The sequence below is a fragment of the Pan paniscus genome, chromosome 10 (assembly GCF_029289425.2).
Source record: "Pan paniscus chromosome 10, NHGRI_mPanPan1-v2.0_pri, whole genome shotgun sequence".
Taxonomy (NCBI): domain Eukaryota; kingdom Metazoa; phylum Chordata; class Mammalia; order Primates; family Hominidae; genus Pan; species Pan paniscus.
The window spans coordinates 76,928,134-76,940,734 of NC_073259.2; the positions used below are offsets into that span (position 1 = coordinate 76,928,134).

At 40.5% G+C, this 12,601-nt stretch overlaps 1 protein-coding gene and 1 non-coding gene across 10 annotated transcripts in view; one reads left to right on the top strand and one right to left on the bottom strand.

Moving 5' to 3' along the window:
* Window positions 1-12,601, bottom strand: part of CPM (carboxypeptidase M) — an 82,431-nt gene that overhangs the window by 59,428 nt on the left and 10,402 nt on the right. The window lies entirely within an intron of this gene.
* Window positions 1,690-1,751, top strand: LOC112436772 (U7 small nuclear RNA). The gene has a single exon (XR_003025466.1). It is a non-coding gene; the product is annotated as a U7 small nuclear RNA (small nuclear RNA).

A 12,601-nucleotide genomic window follows, 5' to 3' on the forward strand; every position in this document is an offset into this window, starting at 1 on the left:
AAGATTATACCACAGAATAGTTTGAAACAGTTAAAAAAATGGGGTATCTCTATATGTACTAACCTCTAACATAACACACATAAGTGAAAAAGCCAAGTTGCATAATGACATTTACAAGAGTGTTACTCATAAGACAAAACTGTAGACGTGTGTATACAGCATATGGAAATGCATATCAACTTTTTTTTTACTTCACAATATATTCTGGACATCTTCCCATGTCAAAACATATAAATCTACCTAATTCTTTAATAAAGGTTGTAAAATACTCCATTGACTGGGTTTGGCATAATCTGACCAATTCTCTATGGATAAATGTATGGGTTTTAAAAAATATCTTTATTGAGACATAATTTGCATACTATACAATCCACTCAGTTTAAGTATACAAGTCACTAGTTTCTTAAACTATTATTTTTTTAAAATATGGCAAAACACATATAACAAAATTTGTTATTTAACCATTCTAAGTGTACAACTCAGTGGCATTAACTAGATGACTGTATCATTTCATTTTTTTACTATTATAAGAAATGCTACAAATACAATGCTGTATATCCTCATATATACTTTGTGCAAATGATTCCATAAGATAGAAAGCTCTCATCTGTGATGGCCCAATGATAAAGAGTGATAAAAATGGGCTGGTCTTTTTCCTAAGATAACTATATTATCGTTAAACATGATTTTTAAACCTGTAAAAGACACGGAGGAATTTCCCAAGCAAATTTAGAAGTTGAAAAAAAAATACCTTGTTTTTCTCTGTTCATTCACATTGTCAAGTATATAACTATAAGCTAATTAAAGTGAAGGATGATTTGCTATACGGCATCTGGGCATAAATATGCTAGATGTCAATATGTTATTTGGTATCTGACTTTAACCTGAGTCTTTTTGGCCAAATATACCACAAGCAGTTGGATCTTATACAGAAAGACACGGCTTCAATGTTAGTTCAGGTTTCCTAATCTGGACCTCAGAGTCTCTTTGGAGAGTGACCTCTGGCAATTCATTTAATCCTAGGGCCTCAGGTTCCTTTTCTATAAAATAGAGGGTCTGTCCAGGATGCTATAACTTGTATGGCCCAGGTCCCAAAGTGTGCTGGCAGGAACAAGGTCAGCCCAAACTGCAGCTGTGGCTGGAGCCAAGCTCTCTAGACTTGAAGCTTCAGTCCTGAATCTACCAGGTACTTGCTTTGTGGCCTTGGGCAAGTTACTTAACCACTGGCAAGTCAGTATCTAAAGCTGTAAATTGGTATTTACCTCACAGGGTGTTGTGTAGATTCATTGAGATACAGCAGGAACATTGCCTAGCCCTGTGCCTGACATCAAAGATGCCCTCAATAAACAGTAGTTTGAGGGTTTTAAACACAAAGCATATGGCAGGGCCACGCTTCAAGGCTGCCAAATATCACAATTTATGTAACAGCAGTAAGAGTAGCATATACTTCCATAGCACTTAGGTGCCAATCATATTCTGAGCACTTTATGTTTATTAACTTATTTAGCCCTCTCGACAACCTACGAGGTAGAACTATTATTTCTATTTTACAAAATAGGAACTAGACACAGATAGGGTAAGACAGTAGTTCAAGATCACAGCCACTGAACAGCAGAACCAGGATTTGAACCCAGGCAATCTGTGTTCTTCGGGCTCTGTGTTCTCAACCATTATTAAACAGTCTTATTATAGTGTTACAGCTCTTTTAAAATTTGTCTAATAGGCTTTCTGGTTTTTGCTGGAAAGCCCCCCAAAGGGAAAAAAAAGTTGTATTATTATTATTATTATTATTATTATTATTATTATTATTATTTTGAGACAGAGTTTCGCGCTTGTTGCCTAGGCTGGAGTGCAATACCACGATCTCAGCTCACTGCAACCTCCACCTCCTGGGTTCAAGCAATTCTCCTGCCTCAGCCTCCCAAGTAGCTGGGATTACAGGCATGCGCCAACACACTCGGCTAATTTTGTATTTTTAGTAGAGACGGGGCTTCACCATTTTGGCCAGGCTGGTCGAACTCCTGACCTCAGGTGATCTGCCTGCCTTGGCCTCCCAAAGTGGTGGGATTACAGGTGTGAGCCACCATGCCTGCCTGTATCATTATTGTTTATAAATATTTGTGTATTTGTGAGTATGGGCATAAATGAGGAATTTTTCCCTATTCTGATAGCTCCTCAGTTTCAATACCTGATACCAACATCTTTTTCATATCAAGTTTTAAAAAATTAAGATGACTTTGCCAAACACTTCATTTGGACCCTACCGTCTAACTTAGAAACCTATATCTAAAATGACTGCCAGATGATAACTTGGTATAAAGGCTATGTAAAAAGAGGGAGTATAAGAAAAGGCATTATTAAACTCCTTGTTGGTCACTTATGACTTCTAAGATCACACCATGACCTATGAGCCCACTGAGTTTTGGAACTCAAACTCCAGGAGAGTTGCCTTCTCATACTGGCACACTCTACTCCTTTAACTTACTCTATTTCCCTAGAGTTTCCCCCTCAAAATTGAATGGTTTCTCACTAGACTGTGTGTACCTTTACAGCAGCTCAAAATTTGTCCCTTAGAGGAAATACAGTTTGGACTGCTGATTGAGCAAGCCTCAGGGTTTTGGCAGCCTGGGATTCTGTTAATTTAGCAGATGTAAAAGCTTATTTTGTTTTCCTCCGTTAATACACTTCTATCTCCATCTCCAACACACAGGGAAAAGCCTTCCCCTCTGTAGCAATGATCCCAGTGGTGAGGACTGATGTAGTTACTTGCATGACCTGATCACTTCACTCCCAGGATGCACAGGGGCTGAGGCTGCTATGGGCAGGGTCAAGTGTCCCTACATGGCACCATCATCTCATCCCGGATGTTAAGGATGCTGGGTAGATGCTGTCCTGCCAATCAGCCTTGTTGTTGTCTAGTGTACAGCCTTCCTCCAGGGGTGCTGCAGTCTTAGCACCTGAGGTATCTCAGTCTGTGCTCACTGGAAAGTCCAAAGTTCCTGATGACCAGATTCTGCCCCCTACTGTCCCCTACCCTCTCATTCACCTTGTCCCTCAATGAAGTCTGAATCTCAGCTGTGAAGAAGGAGGCTCCTGAATACAGGCAAATCAGTAGAGGTGGTTAAGGGTTTCTGGGCATTTTGAGATAGTTGGAGTAACTCTGTCTGCCCAGAGCATAGTAAGGATGTGGGTGTGGGGAGGGCCAACAGTGGGATCTTTTGCCTAACCCAACACCCACGTGATCCACCAAGATACTCTGTTGCTTACACAAGCTCCTAGTATTTGGCTTGATATATAGAATATATTTAATATTTTCTAACAGATGCAATTTTGATCAGTTTCAGAGGGCTCAGAACCTTTGCAAAGGATCACGTGTACATCAACTAGATGTAGTTGATGGGGACTCAAGGATGGGGACTCAAACTCCTTGGCAACCCCAGAGAGCCTAGCACATTCACCTGCAGAGGGCACATCCTCGGTTTATTCTTGCAAAGGTTCCTGGTCAATGTGGCAGACTTCAGGCTACTCACTGCTGGTAGTGGAACCTTTATTCCTATAAAATCCCATGCGGAAACCCAATGTAAAAAGTTAATCCATCTCAGCATTTGTTTTCCAGAGTATGATGGTAACAACTCCTATGAGGATGCGGGGAATTACATCAAGAGCCAGTTCCTTGACCTCAGTATGCAACAAGATATCAAAAGAATTTACAGTCACATGACCTGTGCTACAGATACACAGAATATCAAATTTGTGTTTGATGCAGCTACAGATATTATTATCAAAGAAAACCTCAAGGACTGCGGCCTCTTCAAATCCTCACTATTCCATTCCTCAGGTATAAATGCTATAAACAGGCTTGGAATCTGGGTAATTACAAACAGAAAATTATAGTCAGTATACTATGGCCTGAAGAATGAATCCATTCTTTGGAGATGGAGTATGCATGACTGCAACTGTGTTTCATACACTCTTTTCAAAGTGGGATAGCTAGTGCAGCTTAAAGAGCACAAGGCCAGTCATTAGGAGACCCCTGCCCCGCCCCCACCCCCAGGTTCCAGCACTGGTTTTCCAATTTAACACAAAAGTCTGAATACTTAAAAAAACTTATCACAGAGTTTTTATATAATTTAAAAGAGGAAAATGTGTAAAGAGCCTAGCACAGTGCATGGCACACAAAGGTGTTCAATAATCGGCAGTGGCATTGCTTTCATTTTTCCATTCTCTTTGCTGCTCTTGAATGGCTTGCCTAGAAAATGAGACCAGGATACGTTCCCTCTCAAGTTCCTGCTCATGCACACAGCTGTTACACACTACCTCAAATGTAAGTGGTTGTAATTAATAATTACAATATTCCAAAATTATGTTTAAATCTAGATGTCTGTTCCTTCATACTCTGGCAGTTTTCTTTACATTCTGAATAATTAATGTTTGTCAGTTTCTGTATTAGGTTGGCATTCAGAGAATCAGCTGCTCTGGCTTAAGGAATGCATCCCCAAGCGGTCCTCTGTCTCCTCACCTATTGAAGTGGCCTAGGTCACCTCCACAGAAGTCTCCAGGCTCTAGAGACCAGGCTCTAGAGACTGGAAGAACTGGGGTTTTGAATCCTGACAGACCTGGGTTTGAATTCCCAGCTCTGCTCCTTACTAGCTAAGTAGTCTCAGGCAAGTCACTTTTTTCTGAGCCTCAGTTTCCTATCTGTAAAACAGGGATAATACTACCTATTATTTAATAGGTGTCAGGATTTAAAATAATATGGATAAGTAGCTAGTACACAGTAACACATTCAATAAAGTATACAACTTTTATTACTGATCCCCAAATACCTCTTTTTATTGTGTTTTTTTCTTCTTTTTTTAGATAGCTTCCCAAGGACAGCGAACAGAATGTCCTATGGAAACATAGTTCCCATGGGGCTACAAATATTGCCAATTTTAGTGAGAAATTACGTGAGTCAAAATATTTTCCCTATGTATCACTGTTCTTTGAACAATCTATTTTTTTCTCTTAAACCACAATGACAAAAGCCTTCTAAAACTTTGTGGTTTCCAGTGAGCACAAATTAAGGGAACTTAGATGCTGAGATACATTAGAAATCGTCATCAAATTCTTATCCTTGGCTGTATGTACAAGGGAAGTCTCATCTCCTTGGCATACAAGGCTTCTTGCAGCACAGTCCCACCATGTCCTCCCTGGACTGCTCCTGCCACCCAAGCACAGCATGTGTTTTCCCAGTCGCTTTACCTGGAATTCCTACCACCTCCATCTCTCTGCCTGGTAATATCCAAACCTTTGTTCAAATGTCAGCTTCCCTGATAAGCCTTTCTCAACTTTACCAAGCACCCTGTAGGCCAACTTACAAAGCATCCCTACACTGCACTGTTGACTGTAACGAACAAAGCCCCATTACAATGCTTTTCCCATTACGGCAGTTGGGTGTAAGGCCCACTGCCCTAGTTCATAAAGGGAAAGACCTGGGTCTGTTCTTCTTTGCATCCCCTTACAAAAGTTCTGGTAGACAGTAGGAACTCAATGAATATTTGTTGAATGAATACATAAATTGCTAAAAGACACATTTGGGTTACCGAACCAAATCTATCACCTACCAGGATATCATTTTGGGACATCAATTTCTTCATCTGTAAAATCTATTTGCTCTTGACTATAAAATGGGAATGTAAGGAACTTATCGCAGTTTTTAAATAGCTTAAAGAAGGAAAATGTGTAAAGGGCCTAGCACAGTGCATGGCAGATAAAGATGTTCAATAATCAGCAGTGGCATTGCTTTCATTTTCCCACTCTCTTTGCTCCTCTTGAATGGCTTGCCTAGAAAATGAGACCAGGTTACGTTCCCTCTCATGTTCCTGCTCATGCACACAGCTGTCACATACTGCCTCAAATGTAAGTGGTTGTAATTCATAATAATTATAATATTCCAAAATTATGTTTAAATCTAGGTATCTGTTCCTTAATACTCTGGCATTTCTCTTTACATTCTGAATAATTAATGCTTGTCAGTTTCTGTACAGGTTGGCATTCATAGAATTTGTCTCCAAAATTGCTGATTAAAAAAAAAATCATTCCTTTCTGCGTGATCTGTGCTCTGTTGAAGGCAAAAGAGAAAAGAAACTACATATAATCACCATTGAAACATTTCTAATAAGTTTTAGACATAAAAATAAATTCACTTGAAGGTTTAAATGAACAATTCCATTCAATTATGGCATTCAAATAAAAACTTTTCACACTGATAGCTCTCAGGGATTGTTATTATTTTTACACACTTAATATTACATTTTGTGGTGCTCTGGTTTATTTACCCTGGTGTGTTTGTATTTTCTCACTAATTTTTGTCCCAGAAATGACTGTTGCACCAAATTTCTTAAAGAGAATCTCTAGGCTGGGCACGGTGGTGCATGCCTGTAATCCCAGCACTTTGGGAGGCTGAGGCAGGCAGATCACAAGGTCAGGAGTTCGAGACCAACCTGGACAACATGGTGAAACCCCATCTCTACTATAAATACAAAAATTAGCTGGGCGTGGTGGCACACCCCTGTAATCCCAGCTACTTGGGGGCTGAGGCAGGAGAATCGCTTGAACTCAGGAAGCAGAGGTTGCAGTGAGCTGAGATCGCACCATTGCACTCCAGCCTGGGTGACAGAGCGAGACTCTTGTCTCAAAAAAAAAAAAAAAAAAAGAGAGAGAGAGAGAATCTCTGTTGCAATGCAAAACTAACTGTAAAATTATCAGAAATTTTTCAATCAAGAAAACAAATCTGTCATTTTCCTATCAAGCAAAAACCCTTAGGATTATATCTCCCCGTGGATGAAGCAAAACGTATTTAACAGCCTGTATAAGGTCCTCCATAATCTACCCCACACTCACCTTCTCCTTTCTCCCCTCCAGCCACACTGAACTTCTTTTGCTCCTCAAAGTCAATATGCTCCTTCACCTCCAGGCCTCTGAACGTGCTATTTATTGCCTCGCCTTTCCCTTTTCACCTGGCTGATCTCTCTTTATCCTTCAGGTCTCAGCCGTGAGACCTCTGTCATATTCTCGCACACAGCTAATGACATCTGCGTTTATTGGATTGTCAACTCCTTCAGGGCAGGTGCCATGTCTAACTTCTTTACCCCTATAGTCTCATGCGAGCACATGCCATGAACTATATTAGGCATTCAATAAATGTTCACTAAATAAGTGGAATGAATCTATCTGGAGAGAAATATAATTTCACTAACTATACTTTGGGATATAGAAATTAACTTTATGGCTCTCAGTTTTGACTTTCACCTGCATTCAACATTAACCATGACCTCTAGAGGAAAGAGTTAACATAGCCAGTATGTTTTACTCAGTTCTTGCTTGTCTTTGGGAACACCTGCAGTCACAGCAATGACCCTGACCCAAATCCTGAGCACTAAACTCCCTGAAATGCTTACTAATTAGTTATGTTATTTTTGTGCCCTCAAGGCAGTGGTCAAAATATATCAAGACAGTATCATTGTTTAAAGTTGACATGAAGATTCCTGATGCATCCTAGTACCTAGTTTGGGGTCTGCATCCTGGCTGGTTACATAGCTACACGACCAGCTCCCTTGACCAGCTCTGAACCCCTAAGACTTGAGTGGGCTTTCCTGAGTGGAGGCGTTTTGCATATGTCTCTGCAGTTTACAGCTGGAGAGAAACATGCATTCCTGAGAAACATGTGGAATCCCTACAGAGAGAGGACAAGAAAGCCTACTACGACTTCTCTAGTTTTGCCACCATATATCTGTATCCTGCTGTTCCTGCACCATACCCTTTGCTGTAATAAATCTTAGCCTTGAATATGATTCTATATTGAGTTGTGAGTGAGTCCTTCCAGCAAATCACTAGTAGGTGGTCATGGTACTCCCCAAAACAACTGCCTTCTTGAGCCACTCCCCTTTTTGACATCTGTGACATCACTCTTAATTTTCCTTCTACCTCATTACTGATTTTTTCCCATCTCCATTCTTGGCTCCTCTACTCTATCAGACTAATTGTGTGACGGTGCTATAGCTCGATTCTGGCCTTCTTTTCTTTATCTCTACTCTCTTGCTAGATTATTTTATTAGTCCTGCAGGTTTCAATACCATTTCTATGTTGATGACTCCCAACTTTCTTTCTGCAGCCAAACTTCTCTCTTGAGCTCCACTTATATACCCAACCGTCTCCACTGGATACCTCCTGAGGAGTTCACAATTTCTAAAGAAAATGTCTGAATCAGAGCCCTTGATTTCATCCCAGATCTGTCCTCTTCCAGTTTTGTCCATCTAACATAAGAACACTTCATACACTCAGTCGAGCACAAAACCTAAGCATCATCGTTGATTTTCCTCTTCTGCTCACACGCCTTCCTCCTCCAATCCAATCCAATCTAATCCAATCCAATCCAATCCAATCCAATCCAATCCAATCCAACCCAACCCAACCCAACCCATTAGCAAGTACTCTTGGTTTTATTTCCATAACAGATTTCCAATCCTTTCACTTCCCTCCATTCCTAACAGAGCATCTTAATCCAAATCACCATCAACATTTGCCAGGATTACTATAACTGGATTAGTCTCCCTACTTCTATTCTGGCCATTTTCTGTATTCAGCAGCTAAAGTTATCTTTCTAAAACCCACATCAGATTGCATCACTCTCTTCTTAAAACCCTTCAATGGTTTCCCATTATTCTCAGAACAGAATTCAAACTCTCCACTTTAGAATTGGCTTAGAAGGCACTCTATGCTCTGTCCCCTGTGTACCTTCCAACTTGCTCAAAGACCACTTTCCCCTTGCTCACTGGGTTCCAGCCACCCTGGTCTCACTTCTGTTCTACTCTTTCCACCTCGAGGCCTTTGCACATCACTTGCACTTTGTGCACTTTGTAATCAGGCTATAAGATCTAGCTGACTGTCACCTTTCAGATCTCCGCTTTAACCTACCATCTTTTCAGGCAGGCCTCCTGTCATTCTTTCCATACAACATTCTCTCAAACAGTAACTGCTATGTTTTAGGCACTGAAAATACAGTGACAAGTAGGATAGGCTCCATGCTTTCATGGAACCTATGTTCCACAGTAACTGTCACTCTCCATTACACTAAACTATGTATTTGCTTCATAGCAATGATCAAAATCTGAACTCGCCTTGTTTTTTGTTTGCCTCCCTCACTAGCACATGTAAGAAACATCAGAGCAGAGATGCTATTTGCTCATGACTCTGTCTCTAGCCTAACACAGTGCCTGGCACACACAGACTGGGATTTACTTCCAAGCAAGAATTATTTGACCAAAGAGCTCTCAGTGTAAAAAATGTTTGGAAGTTTCTGCAATTGACTGACATGGTGTTATGCTAGAACTGTATGCCATAGAGTTTGGAAACACATTTTGTACCCTTAGAAGTACATGTTCTTACAACTCGAAAGATGGCCAAGTCCAACTAAAAAGTTCGTCAAGGCTAGAATGTGACATTTCCCAATTTATCTTTCTGTTTCTTCATAAATTGAAAGGAACTGACAGTAACACATGACAAACCAGCTAGGCTTATCTCTACCACACTAAGATTATTCATCTGAGTCCCAAAGAGCAATAGAAAAAATTACATGTCTGCCCCAATTGAACAATCTTTATCTGAAATTTAACTGTGCACATTTAGTATTATTAGTAAGGTGTGAATAGTTTAGATATTTGTTCCCCCAAATTTCATGCTGAAATGTCATCCCCCCATGTTAGAGGTGGAGCCTGGTGGGAGACGTTTGGGTCATGGGAGTGGATCTCTCATGGCTTGGTGTTGTCCTCACAATAATGAGTGAGTTCTCATGAGATCTGGTTGTTTAAAAGCGTGTGGCACCTCCCACCCCCTCTTTCTCTTGTTTCTGCTTTCACCATGTGACGTGCCTGGTCCTGCTTCACCTTCTGCCATGAGTAAAAGCCTCCTGATGCCTCCCTAGAAACTGAGCAGATGCTGGGGCCACGCTTGTGCAGCCTGCAGAACGCTTAGCCAATTAAACCTCTTTTCTTTATAAATTACCCAGTATTTCTTTCTAGCAACCCAAGAACAGCCTAACACAAGCTGTAAATAAATCTCTCCAGTTAAACAATGGGAAAACTGCTGTAGAATCGCCACATGTTAAATGACCCTACGCTTCCCACATGTCTCTAGGTGTCTATGTTTTCATAAGAGTGACTATCCCCGTGAAAAGGATTTTAACGAGTGGGCTCAACTGAGTCACCAACAATGGACAAGGGAATAAATATTTAACAAGGACTAAAAATTAAGGTGAAACTACCTTCAACAGTTCATCTGTGTATTTCCAAAACTGTGCCCTTCTGGACCACTCACAGCAAGAATAGTTAGACATATCATCTGCCTTCACCTAAAATAAGTACAACATTTCTGAGTATAGAGGGGGGAAAAGACACTTAAAATGGAAGGGTTTCATATCTCTGCTTAAGTTTTTTTTTCTTTTTCTTTTTCTTTTCTTTTTTTTTTTTTAGACAGAGACTCACTGTGGGCCAGGCTGGAGTACAGTGGCACAGTCTCGGCTCACTGTAACCTCCACCTCCTGGGTTCAAGTGATTCTCCTGCCTCAGACTCCAGAGTAGCTGGGATTACAGGTGTGCACCACCATGCCTGGCTAATTTTTTTTTTTTTGCATTTTTTTAGTACACACGGGGTTTTGCCATGTTGGCCAGGCTGGTCTCAAACTCCTGGCCTTAAGCAATCGGCCTGCCTTGGCCTTCCAAAGTGCTGGGATTACAGGCCTGAGCCACTGTGCCTGGCCCCTGCTTAACTCTTGGGGGAAAAAAGGCCTTCTTCACATGATCCCTCCCACCTTCTTTTCTTTGTCAAAATTCTGTGACAGACCCTTGAATTATTCCTGGACTGTTCAAATAAAGCCAGAGGCATTTATTTAAACACTTTTTTTTTTTTTTTTTTTTTTTGAGACAGAGTCTTGCTCTGTCACCCAGGCTGTAGTGCAGTGGTGTGATCTCGGCTCTCAGCTCACTGCAACCTCCACCTCCCGGGTTCAAGCGATTCTCCTGCCTCAGCCTCCCAGGTAGCTGGAATTACAGGCACCTGCCACCATGCCCGGCTAATTTTTGTATTTTTAGTAGAGATGGGGTTTCACCATGTTGGCCAGGCTGGTCTTGCACTCCTGGCCTCAAGTGATTCACCCGCCTCAGCCTCCCAAAGTGCTGGAGTTACAGGTGTGAACCACCGCAACCAGCCTAAACACTTCTTAATGAAGGCAGGGGTGAGGGTGATGGTGGTGAACCTCCTATAATTACTCTTTTCTTATTACATGTTTGGTCAGTGTTTTAGGGGGCTGAAGGCAAGGGGTGGGGGTAGACCCATTTTAGGCTAGCCAGTGAATAATTCAACTGTGTCCTTTACTGCCTGAAAGTCCCTAACTTCTCTGAGGCTTTCTCCTACATGCCAGTGACTTATCTTGAACTGGGGCATAATTGTGGTCCCCCAATTCTACCTCTCTAAGTTATCATATTATTTACTACTAATATAAAACTAGTTTTAACAAAAAGTTTATAAGAAAACAATGTCATTTTCTTGAGGGACTGAAGTACTTACATACAATATAGGTAACTATATAAAAGTGTATAAAGTTACATATAATATATGTAACAATATAAAAGTATATTTAAAAATGTACATCCTATATACTTATGTATTATTTAATATACTACATACAATATATTTGCGTTCATATGTTTCATTTAATAAGCACATAATAACTCTTAATCTTTGTCCCTGAGAGTATCTGTTACATGTAATAAGCACATCTTAGTGCCTAGGATACAAAGCTGAACAAAGCCTGGTCCTTGGCCTCTATGTGAACATAGAGTTACTGGAAGATGCTCAAGAGGAGAAGAGGTGTGGAAGGAGATTCTGACTCTGCCCAGGGAATAGAAAAAGGCTTCCTGGAGGAAGCAACATTTTGAACTAAGTTTCAACTAACCTAATGAATGATCAAATGGTCTCTAACATTTATTCGTGCTCTAAAAACATGATGTTATGCTAAATTTCACCTGCCTGTATTTGTATATGTGCGTGTGCATTATGTGGGAAAGGAGGCTTAGTTATGTGTTTGAATAACTGTCAATTCATGATACTTTAGTTGTGATTTTTAAGTGTGGTTCTAGTTTTCACGGATTTGCATCAGAATAATTTAAAAACTGGATAAGCAACTAATTGAAAGTTCTTTAAACAAACAGAAGGATTACTTAATTGGCTTCTCCTGAATTCTGTGATAGGCTAAAGACTGGGGTAGTAAGCACTGTCATTACTGCCTTTGTATCCCCACTGTCAAGGTAGTTATCTTCAACTCCGGGTAAGTGTGTGATAACTCTGTGAAGCCAGCTCCAAGGCAATTTGTTTGAAGTTGGCAGCATTTTTTTTTTTTTTTGATGCAGGGGAGATTAAGCCCTCCAGTTGAGCTTGACAAAGGTATGTATGTGAAAGGTCACAGATAGAAAATGTGTATTTTTAAACCTGTGACATGCAGCAGTCCTCAGAAAACAGAGATGAGAAACATTTTTAATGTGAATTTTGTGTCTTTTATTTTAAC